This window comes from Danio rerio, chromosome 18, assembly GCF_049306965.1.
Source record: "Danio rerio strain Tuebingen ecotype United States chromosome 18, GRCz12tu, whole genome shotgun sequence".
NCBI classification, from domain to species: Eukaryota; Metazoa; Chordata; class Actinopteri; order Cypriniformes; family Danionidae; genus Danio; species Danio rerio.
The window spans coordinates 47,072,018-47,090,004 of record NC_133193.1 but is presented as its reverse complement, the minus strand read 5'-3'; the positions used below and the strand labels follow the sequence as shown (position 1 = coordinate 47,090,004).

Here is a 17,987-nt window from a genome sequence, read left to right as displayed (position 1 = left end):
ACATCACCAGCCCAGTCCAATGATTACATGCGAAAAGATGATTATGTTATTTACACATGCCCAAACACAGAACAGTTGACTGCTTCACACACGCTCTGGCCTTGCACACTCGCACATTAACCAGTCAGACATTTCTTCCACACCTAAATTTCTCCACACACACACACACATACACAAGTGTTGAGGAAATAGCCCTGGCCAAACAACATAAGCTGCATCCAATCAAAAATGAGCCACAGAATGAAGCTACTCAAAGAAGACACAAAGTACTTCAAAAGCAGAAACACCAATCGTCTTTTAAAACTCTATCCTTTTTTTTTGTAGCTGTCCTTGTCAGTGAATGACTGAGGAATGTGCTCTGTGCAAATATATCACATTCTTCCTGAAAACTCCGTTGCTGAGGATTATGGAGGCATGCAAACAGGGACACCACCTGCCAACCGGAGCAACATCTGTCTCAGAAACGCTGAGGAAAATCCACCTTTTTAAGATTTAGAGCAATGGGGGAAAAGTTGAATTCAATTCATTTATCCACTGAAAGATTTAAACGATCACTTTAAAACTTTTTGATGCAAGCTGCGTTTTTCGTTATACTTTTTTTGTACAAAATCTGAACTTTTGGACAAATGTTTCTCACTGTTAAAGAGATTTTTATATCTCTAGATATCTATCTATCTATCTATCTATCTATCTATCTATCTATCTATCTATCTATCTATCTATCTATCTATCTATCTATCTATCTATCTATCTATCTATCTATCTATCATAATTGACTTTTTACAGTGTGATAAGAGTAAGGTCTTATAATTCATTATAGTGTAATTATAATAATTGGTACATAGTTATAAATAATGACTATTTATGCAAAACAATGCACAAACTAATGATTCGAATTATATTAAGCATACAAGATTTAAAAAATGTATTGGTGAACTTTAAAATTGAAACATGATAAATACAAATACATTATTTGGATTTCTTTGATTTTTTATTTATTTATAAGGCAACAAGTTTACTTTCTTTTTTTTTAAGTAATCAACTAATCACTTTTACAGTTTTACAGTGTAGATAGATAGATAGATAGATAGATAGATAGATAGATAGATAGATAGATAGATAGATAGATAGATAGATAGATAGATAGATTTTACTTAAAATTCACTTTAAAGTTAGTTTAAAACCCAGTAAACCAATTTACTTCATTTAACTGTTATAAGTATGCATAGTTTGTTTACTTAATTATAAGGCTATGCGATTACTTTCTTTTTTAAGTAAGATCAACTAATCAATTTTACAGGGATAAATAGATTAGATAGATAGATAGATAGATAGATAGATAGATAGATAGATAGATAGATAGATAGATAGATAGATAGATAGATAGATAGATAGATAGATAGATAGATAGATAGATGGATAGATAGATAGATAGATAGATAGATAGATAGATAGATAGATAGATAGATAGATAGATAGATAGATAGATAGATAGATAGATAGATAGATAGATGAGTGTAACTAAATCCATACTGATGTGAACAGAATTTGAGTCAGATACAAAAACAGAATGATTGGGGTGATAGGGGTGCAGGCGGCTGGCATGTTGGTAATATTCATTCACACACACACACACACACACGCACACAGTCAGTAGGGCAACCCCCTGCATACTGAAGCTCTGCCCTGCTGCTGAAAGGCTGGAACATTCCTGCTCTGACGAGCTGCTGAGCAATATGATCCTCTCTCTCTCTCCGAGTGTGTAGAAAAAGACAGTAGTAGTAGTAGTAGAGAGAGAGAGAGAGAGAGAGAGAGAGAGAGAGAGAGAGAGAGAGAGAGAGAGAGAGAGTGTGTGTGTGGGAGAGAGAGAGAGAGAGTGAACGTGTGCAGGGAAAAAAGAGTGAAACAGTTAGACGAGTAGGGTTCACTTACTACGAACTTCACGGGGAACTGAAGGCTTGAGTACGTACTTTGACTCCGCGGCGTTCACGCGTCTGCGCGCCTGGAACAGAGAGCGAGCAAAGCGGCATATCTTTCCTCTTTTCCCCGTTGTTTTGCACTTTGAGCCCGCGTCTAATGGAGGGCCCCGTACGGATCTGCCATCGGGAGAATGTGTTTCGCTGCTAGTGTGTCCGGCTGCCCGCAGCTTTTGCCCTCCTGTGAAAGGTAAGAAACTTCGGAGAGTGTTCGCAGACATGCCAAGGGAAAAGATTCTTCCGCTGAACAGTGTGAAGAGTTCATGTATTCTCTTTATTTATTCTTCGCGAGACGCAGCGGTCTGCAAACACCATAGCTGAGGAGAAAGTGTAAATCACTTTTGTTTTGTTCTGGAATGTATGGAAATCGTTGTACCGTCATACTGAAGATAGCAGAACTTTTAGATTTGAGGTTTGTAATTTACTCTACTTACTTGTAACCCGTCTAAATGTCAAAATGTAAGGTGTAAACAAATGAATAGTTTTGTTTTGCTTGCATAAAACAATAACTTTCCTCCCAAAAATATAAAAACAAATCAAAACATTTCGATTGTTACAGGGCGTAAGAAGAGAAGTGTGTAGAGTTTAACGACTTTAAATATATTTATAATGTTATTTTATAATGTTTTAACGATTTTTAGTCTATCAGTTTATGAAAAAAAAAGTTTATTAAAGTTTTTTTATTGCAGAAAGTTGACTTTTCATTAGTTTTAAAGTGTTTGAAGTGTAGAAACTACACTAAAAAATGCAGGGTTCCACACAATTCATTCACGTTGTCCCAGCACAAATTGATAACTTGACACTTTTAACAAATTTATGTGGCTTGAACATAAAAAATTAAGTTGTCCCTATGAAATCTCAAGAATTATGTTATTTCAGCTCATTTTAAATAAGTTTGAAGGGGCGAATATATATATATATATATATATATATATATATATATATATATATATATATATATATATATATATATATATATTGAGTGTAGGCTTCAGGGTGAAGTTTTACAGAGTAAGTGTATAATATGTGATAATTTTCCTTGGAGTGTAAAAGTGTGCTGAATAAAAGTTTCTACAGTATAAAACATAAAAAAAAGTGGTTAGCATAAAAAAAAAAAAATCAGCCTTATAAAAAAAAGCCATTACACTTTTTTTCTGAGTGGATTTGATGTATTGTTTATTTTTCCTGACAGTGTTTTTAATCATAAATCTAACCCTAAGAACAAAACATGATGTTCTTGTTGGCCTAAGGGGCTTATAGAGTCATGTCAGAAACCATATAAAGATTAAACTATTTAAAATTGAGAGTGTTTTGTGTTGTTAGTGTGATCGTAAGCTCCTATAGTAAATTTAGGTGTTGAATGCAAAGACAACAGATTAAATAATCAGTCAAAACATAATATTCATTTTAGTAGCACTCATTTGAAGTGTCTTAGTTGACATCCACCCCATGGATTTTTAATCGTATGTGTTTATTAAGATGAAGTGATGATGATTACTTTAGCGCTGTTGGAACTTGATTATAGACATTTTTTTGTGATGAAAACAAACCCGACAATATGTGTTAGCGAGACCCCAAACACTCAGCTCTTTGAAATGAGATACCTGTGAGACAGAAGAGTTTCTTTTGATTTTTTTCTACTGGAAATTAAATAGTTCTAGAAATAATGAAAGTTATAACAAAAATAGAACATTGAATGCAATGAAGGTTTTAATGTTGCATTTTAAATGATCTAAAATGAGCATTTGATCTCATTATTACACACTAGTTATTAGTATTTAGAGATAAAACGTTTAGATTTAGCCTTAGCCACATTTGATAGACATGCTTATTTTATTTTAAATACACTGTAAAATTGCTAAGTTTTGTATTTGGACAACATAAAGCAATTAAGTTAACTTAGTTTTTACACATTTAAGTGGATTGAAATTAAAATAATTAGGTCACCCCCCAAAAAACCCAAGAATTGTGTTGTTTTACCTTATTTTGAATAAGTAGTTTGAACAAACATCACTTGCACTTTGAATGCACTGATTCGTGTCTTAAAACATAGACTGACAAAAATGTCTTAAAATTGTTGCAAACAATTTATTTGGGCTGAATTTAAATAAACAAATTAAGTTAGCAGTGCTTAATTTATTTGTTTAAACGCAGCCCAAATAAATTGTTTACAGCCACTTGACTTAAAATTGTTTGTAAGTCCAAGAATCATCTCTGAATCATTTTTTTTCAGGGACAAAAACTCATATTTTTATATTATTTCAATTATTTAAATATATATCCCAAGAGTTAATAAGTCTTAGAATTTAAATAAACCCATTTGCATGTTAAACAGCTCAAAATACTCAAGAATTCTTCAGAATATATTTAATTTTGGTTGACGATTTCTTCTATATTGCATGCATTCTTGTTAACTCTATATGCTTTTGGAGATGATTACTTTTTTGTGTTGTTTATTTGTATACTGATGTTTATGATCCCACGAGCTGATAGAGTTTTGTATCTGTGTATTGTTCCTCCCGTGGGCGTAATGACTCTTTTGATGTTCCGCTTCTAAAGAGGCGTAAATGGATGCCTACATGTGGCATGTGAGTGGCTTTTGTGCGATCAGAGAGGTTAGGACAACATGACTGCTGGGTAACAAAGCCCTCATGCTTTTCTGCTCGGGAGAGACTGAAAGATCGTCTCAAGACACCAGCACAATAAAAAAAAAAAAAAGGTTTTAAAAAGTGATTTCCAGGAAAAGGCAAGTGTAATGAATGAACGTTTTAATTTTTCAGCACATTCACAGCTTTTTACCAAACCATGCATTTAGCTGGAGATTGCTATGCAGTTATGTTGTGGTTTTTTTATGGGATGTGTGAAAGACATAGAGGATGAGCTACTGTAGGACAGCAGTGTCAACTTTTATCATCATGTCTTATTTTTGTCTGGGCTGGAATGTTCAACTCGGTCACGTATAATCCACCTGTTGGCTCTCATTTTTTGATGATCGTTTTAGAATAAACAACAGTGCTGATGGGATAAACGTATGCTTATCGTCGAATCGTAATCACTACACAACAAAGTCTTGCTTTGCGCAGTTGGAGCTGTCTAATTTGTTTCCTGTCGCACTGGTTGGTTACAGATAAAACAATGTTTAGAGTTCATAACCGCAGTAATATTGGAGATATACAACTGGGGTTGTGCTTAAAATGTTCTGCTGTGGTTAAAGTTTTCAGTTTTGCTCTTTCGGTTGTATTTTAGGTTTGGTTTTCAAGTGCCATGTTGAGTGTGTATTACTCCCCTTCTTCAGAAGAATTTTTAGCCTTAAGTGATATCAGAGTTAGCAGACGAGTAGAAACGTAATGTTTCAGTATCTTGACAGTAGCTGTAATGTTTTCAAAACATGAGTTATTTTGCACTGCACACATAGTTTTAGAGTAGACTGATGTCATAATAATTGTAACTAATGATTAAATGTGATGTTTAGCATTGGAACTTAATTTAAATAATCAGTTTATTCATGTTAAGTTGTCTCACTGACTCTGTATGTGGGTCTGTATGTGTGTGTGTGAAATAACTTATTCAGTTTTGCAGTCGCTGCATTTGTTGATCTTTATTAAGACTTGTCTTAAACCTCTTTTTTTAAATATACATTTAAAGTCAGAATTATAAGCCCCCTGTTTATTTTTCCCCAATTTCTCATTAACGGAGAGAAAAAAAACTCAACACATTTCTAATCATAATAGTTTTAATAACTAATTTCTAGAAACTGATTTATTTTATCTTTGTCAAGATGACAGTACATAATATTTTACTAGATATGTTCTAAGACACTTCTATACAGCTTAAAGTGACATTTAAAGGCTTGACTAGGTTAATTAGGCTAACTTGGCTGGTTAGGGTAATTAGGCAAGTTATTGAATAACGAAAGTTTGTTTTGTAGACGATAGAAAAAATATATCGCTTAAGGGGGCTAAAAATTTTGACCTTAAAATGTTTTTTAAAAAATTACACAACTGCTTTTATTCTAGCTGAAATAAAACTTTATCAGACATAGCCTACTGTGAACATTTTTTTGCTCTGTTAAACATAATTTGGGAAATATTTAAAAACGAAAACAAAATCAAAAGGGGGCTAATAATTCTGACTTCAACTGTATATTTGTGTGTATTCAAGAGCTGCACAATATTGTTTTAGCATCAATATGGTATGTGTGGATTTGCAGTAGTCACTTCACTAGATATGCAATGTTGAGTCTGAATTATTGTTGACCAGCAGCTAAAGAATTGTTTAATTACTTTATTTATACAGAATTAATATGAAAAGATTTTCTCACTTAGATTTTTTTGTCTTGTTTCTGGTTCAAATGAGTGCATTTTAAATCAAAAACAAGATTATTTTACTCCATTACTCCAATAAGGAAAAACTTTTAATTGTGCCTTATTTCTACTGGATTTAAAACAAAACAGTATTCTTACTTGATCTTTTTTAGATGTTTTTTTTTTTTTTTTTTTTTTTTTAGATATTTGGACTTGAAACTAGACAAAACAAAGTAAGAAAAGCATTTTTTTGCATTGAGGGGATTCAATATCGGTACCTGAACACTTTAACTCAGAGAACCAGAAAACGTCTATAGTGCTATTCAAGCTATCTTGTGAAACTGTATTCATATCGTTTTTAAATTTTTATGTACTTTTTAAAGCAAAAACAAGATTTTTTTACTCCACTGGCAGATAATTTTGCTTGTTAGATTTTTTTTTTTTTAGACATGTGGACTAGAAACAAGACAAGCATGATAGAGATGATTCAATTTCTGAACCTGAACACTGTTAGACTTCCCCAAAAAAACATATATTTATAATATAACAATTAATTTATATAGCGCTTTTAAATTTATTTGTATGTTTTAAAGCAAAAACAAGATTATTTTACTCCACTGGTAGATAAGTTAGCTTGTTTTAAGGAAAAACTCTTCTGCCTTATTTCTCCAGAATTTGATTTGATTAAATTTTTTTATTTATTTTTTTTTTAGGTTTTATTTTAGATATTTGGACTAAAAACAAGACAAAACATGATTGAGATGATTCGATTTCCTGAACACTGTTAGACTCCCCCAAAAAACCATCAAATTGAGCTATTCAAGCAATCTTGTGAAACTATGCATATCACAATATATATCACAGAAAAATAAAGAGTATTCTATTATTTATTTCTATTTAGTGTCATTTTAGTGCTACATTTTCAAAGTTAAATAGTTGGAATTGATCTTTATACAAACTTTCAATGACGTTTTCACTATTCTACTTTTTTTGTAAGTTTGTAGTAATAAAAAGTAAGGTTTTCTGAGCCATCTTCCTTTGATGCTTTTACTTATAGTGGTTATTAAGCTCCCACATCTCAGATGAGATCTCCGCTTTCTTTCTGCTAGTCGGATGTAATGATGCCCGTATGCAACCAGTGTTTCAAAAAGACTTTCCTTACATAGGGGCTGCACTTAGAATCGGGAAAAAGCGACGTTCCAGAAAGAAGTACCATGAATATTTTCGGTCTCCAGGTGGGCACCCTGAGAAAACCCATTCTCAGGCTGTGTTTTGTTCTGGAGGAGGAGGACAGATATTAATTTCCTCTTCATATCCTCTTGTTGAATGAAAACATGTTTCGGTCACTCTTTATTGTAAGGTATAATTCCTGCTATATTAACAAACCATTAACTAAGACTTTCAGATCAGTAAAGTATTAATGCGCTGCTTTTTAATATTAAGGAAGTCGATGGGTTTAGGTATTGCGTATACTGTAAAAAGCAATTAGATACTTTACTTTAAAAAAAGCGAGTAAACCTGTTGCTTTTAAAGCAACAAGTTGATTTTACTTAAATAAAGTCAGTAAACGTATTAACCTAACCTTAATAATTATAAGGCAATGAGTTTACTCTCATTTAGGTAAAGGCTTAGTCCCTTTATTAATCTGTGGATGCCACAGCGGAATGAACCGCCAACTTATCCGGCATATGTTTTACAGCAGATGGCCTTCCAGCTGCAACCTAACACTCATTCACAAACATACACTATGAAAAATTTAGCTTACCCAATTAAGTAAAGTGTAAAGTGTTAAAATTACAGAGTTAGATTTTGATAAATGAACACAATCAGAGTCCAAAGCTGGCAACGCAGTGGCGTAGTAGGTGGTGCTGTCACCTCACAGCAAGAAGGTTGCTGGTTCGAGTCTTGGCTGGGTCAGTTGGCGTTTCTGTGTGGAGTTTGCATGTTCTCCCCATGTTCGCAAGGGTTTCCTCCGGGTGCTCCGGCACAGTTCAAAGACTGAGGTGAATTGGGTAGGGAAAATTGTCAGTATTGTCAATGAGTTTGTATGGATGTTACCCAGAGATGGGTTGCGGCTGGAAAGGCATCTGCTGTGTAAAACATATGCCGGATAAGTTGGCGGTTCATTCCGCTGTAGTGACCCCAAATTAATAAAGGGACCAAGCCGAAAAGAAACGAATTAATTAATGAGAGTCCAAAGCTGCTTTGATCCAGTGTAAAATCAAAGAGTTACAGGTATTCAACACTTGATGGTGTTATTTCCAACATTCACTTGACCCAACACCTTAATAGAACATGAAAGTCATGCCATTTTTAAAGTCTTAAAAAGTGTTAATTTGTAAAAAAGTGTAAGTTTGTGATGATGGCTGTCCAGTGTTAATATCTTTTTGTTGATAAAAATGATTAATAACATAATTGTGATTTTTCATTCTTGGAGAATTGTCCTATGTAAGTAACTATCAATCGGGAGAATTATAATGTTTACTAGGTAGACTAGAGTTAAATTCTCTCTGTTAAAGTGTTAAATTTTCACTTTTTACACTAGAGTCGGAGAACAATCAACTCCCAGGAGAGTAGACCAGAGTTATTTTTTAACTCTATACAGTGTAAATATAACTCATTTACAGTGTGGTACAGGTAACTCTCTTAAGAGTGTTAATTTAACTCTGAAAATATTGTGACGATCGGGTAACATGATTGCCTCACAGCAAGTAGGTCGCCGGTTCGAGCCTCGGCTGGATCAGTTGGCATTTCTGTGTGGAGTTTGCATGTTCTCCCCATGTTGGCACGTGTTTCCTCCGGGTGCTCCGGTTTCCCCCACAAGTCCAAAGACATGCAGTACAAGTGAATTGGGTAAGCTAAATTGGCCGTACTCTATGTGATTGGGTATGTAATTGTGATTGAGTGTGTATGGGTGTTTCCTAGTGATGGGTTGCAGCTAGATGGGCATCCGCTGCATAAAACATATGCTAGATAAATTGGCAGTTCATTCCTCTGTGGTGACCCCTAATAAGGGACTAAGCCAAAAAGAAAATTAATGAATGAATGAATGTTCACTTATTTGACGTTGATTTTAACTCAAAACATTGTTATAGTTTTGAATATTGTTAGCAGTAGGAATTGGTACGTAAACTAAAGTGTTACCCAAGATTCTAAGGTCATCTTTTTGCATAACTTGCTAGACAGAGAGGTACTGATCTTCAAGTGCGATTTTTTGCGATTTTTGCGATTTAGTTTCTTTCATGTTTCGATCAAGATCCTTAATGAAATGACTCGATGACATTTTGTGATTGCAAAGTCATGACCCATCAGTGTTCTTGCGCTAATTACAAGCATTTCTAAATCATTAGCAGGGCATCGGTTATCCAGTACAGACTGGAGCTAAACGCTGCAGTTCTATTTAGAGCGCTAGAATAATGTTTGGCCGTTTAGAGGGTTCTGGGTAATGATAAACACATGGGGCTGTTGAAAAGGTATGCTAAGTGGCCAATTTGAATGTAAGCATGTGTAATGATTCGGACCCAGTGATGGCCTTTCCAGTCGTTTTGGTGGTCTGTTATAGTTTGTCGCAGTTTGTGGGCTGGAAATGCAACTTTGAATCAATACATGGCCAAGCACAAACCCTGTCTCGCGAGTGAGGACTATGCTTGTTGTGAGAGATCATTCCGGGCGGAAGAGACGGGCAAGTAAAAGTGGATTGAGCAATCGAGATGACGTTTTCTGCTGTTTTTTTTAATTCCATCCGTGTGTGTTTGGGCTGCGGGCAGGATAGAATGTAAATGCACATTAAAAATGAGTGATGAATATGTTTTAGTAGCTTTGAGCTGCAGTCTGGGCGTGTTAGCGTGGGAGACTTGAGCGAATGAGAGAAAGTTGGAGAGTCAATGAGGAGGCACTCTGGGTATATTTATGGAGTCATTCACTGCCCTGCCTCTATTGCCCAACAGATGTTGGGCAGCTCTTCGTTTTACCCCCACCCTGGACAGGGAGGGATGAGAGTGATTTTGTAGGGTAGTGTGGTTGATTTAGCTTGGGGCTATAATCTTTGCTCCCAACATCATTCCTAGATTAGCTGTTGATCATAGGTGGTTATTTGGATTAAACTATGTTTACATAGGGGAGTGTGCAATAATCGCTAAATAAATATATATTGTGATCTAACTTTATATATATACAGTATTTCATCTTTTGCAACCTCTCTGTTGCTTAATTTTTAATACACGGAAAATATATGTTGGTTCCCTAATTCCGTGCGGAAAATACAGATGTGGTCACGCAGTGTGGCAAGCGTACCATTTCTCTGCATGCTTAATCAGCCCCATTCTGATTAGAGAAACCACCAAACAGATTTGCGGGTCATTTTAATTGGGACCATGACATCCGACTTCCAACGAGATAAAGAATGTTTCATAGAGCTGTAAGACTTCAGGATGGCACATCACACATACCATAACTGCACTGATAATGAGTTGGTCCACCACCCGGAATAATTGACTTTAATCCCTGAAGTGCAGGTCTCATTAGTTCGGGTTAGCTGACAGCCGTCGTCCTTCTGGAGTACCGTAGGAACTGGAGAGGGATTACGGCTGGCTGCCAAAGCTTTGCTGTGCTTTAGGGCCCTGGTGGTGGTGATGGATAGCGTCCAGCAGCTATGTGCATTGGGTGAATGGTACATCACACAGGTTTTGCTTCTCGCTCAACAGATTGTAGTAAATATTACTCTGAATAGATGATCCTAATACAATGGAATTCACTAGACGCCAAGGTCATCTCCCACTGGTCTGAGGCAACAATAAGTGCTCGTGATTTATAGCCCATCATACTTTTAATGTCCTTGGAGTTGAACTAAATTATAGACGCATCCTTAAAATCTACTCCTTAGATTTTAAGCTAAATTAATTGTCACACTAAACCCTAAAGTTATGCTTCTGACATATTTATTAGCCAGATATAGAAATATTTTCCTCTTTTGCTTTTTCATTACACATTTCTCCAAAAACTATTGCAGGTTTTATCAAGACCATAGGAGGTAAAAGTTAGGTACAGTCGAGTGTACCAAAGCTGTTTTATAATATAAAAATTCCTTATATTTATATAAGCTTTTATGGACACTCAAAGTGCTTTACACATTTTTGAGGGGGAATCTCCTCATCCCCCACTAGTGTGCAGCATCCATCTGGATGACCCGACAGCAGCCATATTGCCAGACTCCACACCACACACACCAGCTGATTGGTGGAGAGGATTCAAAGCCAATTATGATATGGAGATGGTTAGGAAGCCATGATGGACAGAGGCCAATGGGCAAATTTGGCCAGGATGCCTGGCTTAAACCCCTACTATAGGGACATCCTGGGATTTTTAACGACCACAGAGAGTCAGGACCTCGGCTTCACATCTAATTTGAAAGATGCCACTGAGTAGTATAGAGTCCCCATTAAAATGCAAGGGGCGTTAGGACCCACACAGATCGCAGGTTGAGCGGTACCTGCTGGTCTAACTAACACCACTTCCTAGCAACCTAGCGTTCCCATGTGGTCTCCCATCCAGGTGCTTACCACACACAGCATTGCAAAGCTTTAGTGGGCGACAATGTCAAAGTTACAGAGAGCTAGCTATGTAATAGCTATGTAATATGTAAATTAATTAATTTCTTGTGATGGGGAATGTCGTTTGAAGAAGTTATGTTTTTCTTTGTGTCACACTGCAGATTTGTGACCTAAGAAGGAGTATACTTACATTATTATTAAATATTTAATTATTTAAAAAAATACCCCCTTCCCCCACTGACGTTTTTCCAATATGTGGGACAATTAGAGCACATTGCTTTCCCTGGGGCCATGTTTGTGGTGAACTTTTTAACTTTACTCACTGCTGACAGTTCCCACATTATAAAAAAGTAAAGCGAACCCTGACCTTGTGCAGAATGTAGGAGGGTTTTCTGCATCCTCGGCACCTTCCTGTTTTTTAAGATTCATTTCTCGGAGAGTTCCTGTGCTGACTCTTCTTCACCAGATCCTGTTCTCCGTCCAGCCCTGAGAGCAGCCACTCCTCTTGTATGTTTTTTTTTCTTTTTCTACTTGTTTAGTACCAGCCCAGCTACACCACAGCTTTCTATTTCAAATGCTGCAGCTCAAAGGCGACATCTGACATGGGTTTTCTCTGCAGCCCAATGCCCAAGCCAGGCAACAGATCAGCAGGACTATATTAAGGCAAAAGTGGCCACGACTGGCTCCCCCTTGCTCCTGACAAACAGACTGTTTGTGTGGAAGGGCTGCACAACTGGCGGATCAGAGCCTGAGGCACTGTGGGTACTACTGCTGTGAGGCCTGTGGTTGCAAGTGCCATTTTGAGCTTCGCAATGCGGGAAGAGGCAGCCCCTCTGGGGAACGAAGTTAAATGGTCATTTATAGAGTCTTTTTCAACTGCTTCAGGAAACAGGAATTAATTACAGGGGTTAGCCCGAAGAAGGCCCTGCATTGTTATGCCTCTGACCCATCTCTTTAGAACGGCCCAGATTAGATTAAGATACAGGATGGGAGATGCATAATATTTATGATTGTGGGACAGACAAGCATCCTGGTCTGTGTCCGTAAAACCTCATCCAATGGCACTTTGAATGGGGTCTTTTATAAACGTTCCCCAGCTGTTAAAACCAATGAGCCACTACTAGTAGATCCTGTGGTGGAAAGGTCTATCGGAGATGTTCTAAATGCAGGGTGCATTATTGTTTGTAATTTTTAAGGTTATCTTAGTGTTATGCTGCATTCACACCAGACGCAGAACGCGTGTCAAGCGCGAGTGATTTACATGTTAAGTCAATGCAAACGCGCGAACAGACATCCTGCGGCGCGATACGCGCGAATGACGCGAAGTGCGGGAATGGCGCGGTGCGAATGGCGCTATACACGCGAATCACTCGAGTTCGAAAATCTGAACTTCAGCGGACATTCGTCCTGCGTTAACCAATAAGGAGCTTGCTCTTGTGGGGGCGTGATTGTGACGTATCGCCTGTTGTCGGTGTTCAGTCCATCAAACTGGGCTTGGCACAGTCAGAAGCACCGCTGAAAGCCTCCGTCATCCAGGTTTAGTTTCTGGAGGAGTTTATGAGTTCACAGAGCTGGATGCACCTCTTAAAGGATGTAGTGGACTCAGACACGACCCTAAACGTATCGAAGCTGTTTTTCAGTCTTCATAAAGCACATAAGCACTGTTATTGTCTTCGTAAAATCCATGTTAGGCATTTAGCTATGAAGCTAGAGTCACCGGGCAGACAGAAGCCCTGCCCATCACGCGAATCTGCGTCTGTTCTGAAGTGAATTTGACGCGCGAATGAAGCAGGATTTGATGCGCGAATAAAGCGAGTAACCTCAAATGTTCACGCGGCTATTTACGAGGGAATAGCGTGATTTATCCGCGCGTTCCGCGTCTGGTGTGAACACAGCATGAAGGTTATTATTGTCATCATCTTATGCTACTGTTTTGAGCCTGCTCACACCATCAGCAGATGGCTAAAGCTTGAACTTGACTGAAAGTTTAACATGTTAACGTAATCTGACATGAAGCCAGTGATAGCAATTCAGACAAGACATGTTTGTTGAACTCACACCACACAATTTGTTTTGTTATTTTGGAAGCACTGGAAAACATGACCTCTTGGCTTGCAGAGGACTGCAAGACAAGACAGATAAACATTTAGACAACCTAAATAGATTCAGTCAGAGGCGGCGTTTGGAGTGGATATTTATTTCAGAGCCCTCAAGCTTGTACATACAAGGCAGAGAGTTGGCCTTATGCTTTTGGGGGGTTTTCAACACACTCAAAACGAATAATTCAGCCTTTACAGCCTCTTAGTACTTGTTTGTTTTTGTTCTGCGAGACTAATTTTTCAATTGTGAAAACCAATGCTTGAAAAGGCAGGTTAAAAAATAACTGAAGATGTACTTTGATACTTGATGCCATTTTAATTTATCTTGGGTGAGTTTGAAGCATGTATCTAAGTGTAAATTTTATGTTTTATAATCTTTTTTTTTGTGGTAGCATGAAAGTTTAAATGTTGTTTCTGGTCCTTATTATTTGCTGGTGATGATTTCAAGTTCTGCTGTCTTCTTGTTTTTGTTTTGTGCATGCTTTGAATTGCAGCTTCTGATATATATCTCTGCCCTGTGAGGGCTTTTGGTCACAGGCCAAAGACCTATCGTAAGGATACTAAGCAGGACCTGTTGTGTAGCTGTATGTCCAGCTTAGTTTCCATAGAGATGGAGAGGTGATGGAATCCAGGAGGGTGAGGGAGGACTGTATCTGAGCTGAAGCAGAGAGAGAGAGAAAGCAGAGATATGCAGACATTAGGTGGAAAAACACTAACTGCCTCTAACTTTTATGCAGCACTGAATTATCAGAAACTTGAGTCTGTTTTTATGTTTGCAAGACTTATTAGTGTGGACAGAGTGAAGAACAGGTCAAATTCAAACCGGCGTTTCCTGCACAAGCAACAAAGCTTAATATGTCTGGAACTTGTGCAAACAGCTAGGTCACAGCTCTGACATGTTACTCTTTTCTCCAGTTAAAGGTTTTGGAATTTGAGTGTGTAGCATGCATCGTAGATGTCACCCAATGCTCTGCTGACTGTAACCCCCGCACATACAGACTTGCTCTCATCCACCACTGCTTGCCTGATGAATCAGACACTCTTGGCAAAGCCTGCCTATCAACTTTGTCTCTCAGCACACCCTCTGGACAGACAGAACCGCTGTCTCTCCTGTCTCTAACATTCCTCCTCTCCATTAGAATTACCCTTCCTGTGTGAAAACGTCCCCTCGAGGGTTCTGAGTAACTGTGAACTCAGCTGGAAGGATATTCTGTAGCTTCCACAATGCTGTGGGTGTTGTTAGTTATGCGTGTTGCTTTGCCACAGTTTTGGCTGCTGCCCTTTGCAGCAGGATACCCTGAGATCCATTTCCAGTGTCCGAGACGACCCTATTGAGTTTCAGTCCTCTGCCTAATCCCTGTTGTTGAAAACCTTGGGAAACAGCCCCCTTACCTCTGCACCCCTCCTTTCTCACCACCTCCCCTTCCACACCATCTCCTCCTCCTATTCCCAGGCAAACAAGACGCCACAGAACAAACTCTAATTAAGAGGGTTCTTCTGTACTGTACTGGGGCTAAGGGTCTCCCTCCCACCCTGTCTTACCGAGCGATCTGTGTGTGGAGTGTTTGTGACCAAGGCCAAGCTGCCTGGGGCAGGAATTAGCACAGTCTTCCTGGTCTGAGGCCTGGCACTCATGGGAAGGAGGCGGAGGTAGACAGGGTTGTTGCTGCTGAACCCCCCCCGGGATGAGAGTGGAGGGAAAGAGATGTGTGTGTTCTTGGTAAACAGTGCTTTGTTAGAAGTGACTGTCTGATCCCTGGGGCCTCTGTTCTCATTCCTCTCTACTCTCCTCCCCTCCCATCTTTCCTTTTACTGTTAACCACACTGCGGTCACCCAGGCTGTGCCCCGTCAACCTCGCGAGCATCTCACCCCAAGGTCACCTACACTCTGTAGACTCTGATATGATTTCCTGCCAACAGAGGCAAGTTGCGTTCTATGGCAGAGAAGGCCAGTCCTGGAAAGTAGAATCAAACTTTTGATGTAATTCCTCTCCAGACATGCTTATAGTTGATGGTTAACCTCTGTTGTGTTTTATTCTGATTAGCGGCTGATAAGGCACAACTGTAGTTTGATTTTCATCTCTGCTCAGGGTAAAAGAAGTGCAGTTTTATGCTAGGTACTTCACAGATGTGTCTGACTCTTTCTCTCCCAGTCCCCCCCACTCTCTCTCTCTTTAATAATGTCTGCACCCTTTAATCACTGCTCAGTTCAGAGGCCCAGTATTTCCATTCATTAGTCCCATCTGCATGGCCTGGAGCTGCCCTCATTCCTGCCATTTGGACCAAAAGTAGCCTGTTATATTCCCAGTCCTACCATCCATATAGGCCTTGGTTCCCACTCCTTTAACTCTTCTCCCTTTCCTGAATTGCCAGGTCTTTCTGATTGCACCAAGTCAAGACATTGTACTGTCAGTTGACTTTGAGGATTACAAGCAAGGTTCACACAGTTTGAGTTTGTCTGTCAGGCATTATCTGGGGAAATGAGCTGAGGTTTGGCAAGCATCCATCTCGCTATGAATCCCTTTTTTCCACTGGCTTTTTCTTTCTTATACTATCTGCCTCCTGTCCTTCCTGTCTCACTTATCTTGTCTTTCTTTTATTGTTGGGAGAGGGGCTTACTACATCTACCTCTCTCTTTGTGTCTGTCATATTTGTCTTGCTTTTTTATTTTTGTAACCTATGCACTACTATATTTGTTTTCCTTCACCTCTCTCTCTGTGGAATGTGTGGAGAGCAGCTCCTCTGTCAGCATTTGTGGGGGACGAGTGTGGACAGGTTTAAAATACTGAATATCAATCTCACTACACAGGGTCAGATCAGACTATCAGAAAAGACTTTCACTCTACCTTTTCACCATGTTTTACTGTGTCTTCTGTTCTGTTTTTACATATTTCTTATTATGGTAGCCCCTCATGTTGTTAGTGCTTTGTATGCGGGTAATTTATTTGTGGGGTCTTTTGTCCATGTTTGTTCAGTATGATATTAAACTGGGAAGAAGGCAGGTGACTCTAAAAATATTGCCTGCAGAGAAGGATCTTTTCTTGTTCACACCTTTTTTTTCATAGGAATGCATGTAACACTACCTGTCAGTAGGTTTCTAGTCGGAATGTTTATTTTTCCTACTGTCATCCTGTGTCATTTTCTGCTAATACTTCATCTGTCTTAGTTCAAATGTGTGCCAAAGAATTTAAGAAGAGGGTGTTTTTGTAAGCTATGTGCCACATATAGATTTGATGGTATCAGAGGCACCTTTATTCATCATTGATACTCCTTTCTGCACATTAAATAATTGCTGGAGTAGTTGGGACAGCATATTGCAGAACGTATTAATTGTAAGGACAGATGCTTATTGACATTTAACGGAAATCAGGTCTTCCTTCACTGCACTTTGGCAAAATCTTAGGTATGACCTTGATCTTGGAGAAGAAATAGAAAAGAAAAACAGTTTTTTGCTCTGACAACTGATAAGGATAGATTTATGATCATCAACTGCCTGTGGGTTTGTTTGACTGCTTGTGATCAAGCTATTTGGAAGCCTCTCTGTAAAACACTCAGTGTGTGTATCTTCTCTTCTGGCTTGATAAAATCTTCACTCAAGCTTGTAAATGCAATACCAGAAATGAATGAGGCACGTAGAAGTCTTCCATACCAGTTGGAGGCTCTGGAGTAGTAAACTGGTCTAAGATTCATGCATGCCAATAAAATAAACTTTCTGATCTGCAAAATTAGTTTGGGATGGAAAGTGCCAAAGTTCCAACCAGGATCCATAACATGTTAAGCAAGAACTTTATTGTTTTACCATTTTCACCATCTAAAGTTTGAGAATGATTTGCTTGACTGATTCCTGAAAGACCTCTGTGACAAACGAGTCCCCGCATTGATCCTGTGGGCCAGCCTGACCTCCCGCCGGTGCCATACTCACACCTGCAGTTCTCCACGATGGACATCCAGCTTCACCAGCCTCCGGCACCTAGACTGCAGCCCTACACAGAAAGTTTGGCCAGAAGAATAATGGTCATGTCCATTGTTTTTCCCCATTACTTCATCAATTGGTGAAGT

At 38.4% G+C, this 17,987-nt stretch overlaps 1 protein-coding gene across 2 annotated transcripts in view; it reads left to right on the top strand.

Annotated features, from left to right (window-relative positions):
* The first annotated feature begins 1,911 nt into the window (after positions 1-1,911).
* Positions 1,912-17,987, top strand: part of cdon (cell adhesion associated, oncogene regulated) — a 76,125-nt gene continuing 60,049 nt past the window's right edge. The window contains exon 1 of one of the 2 annotated variants that reach the window (XR_012393564.1): positions 1,912-2,166. The gene's annotated coding sequence lies outside the window, so the exon portion shown is untranslated. The remainder of the gene's footprint in view (positions 2,167-17,987) is intronic. The other variant, NM_001081628.1, reaches the window with a different exon arrangement.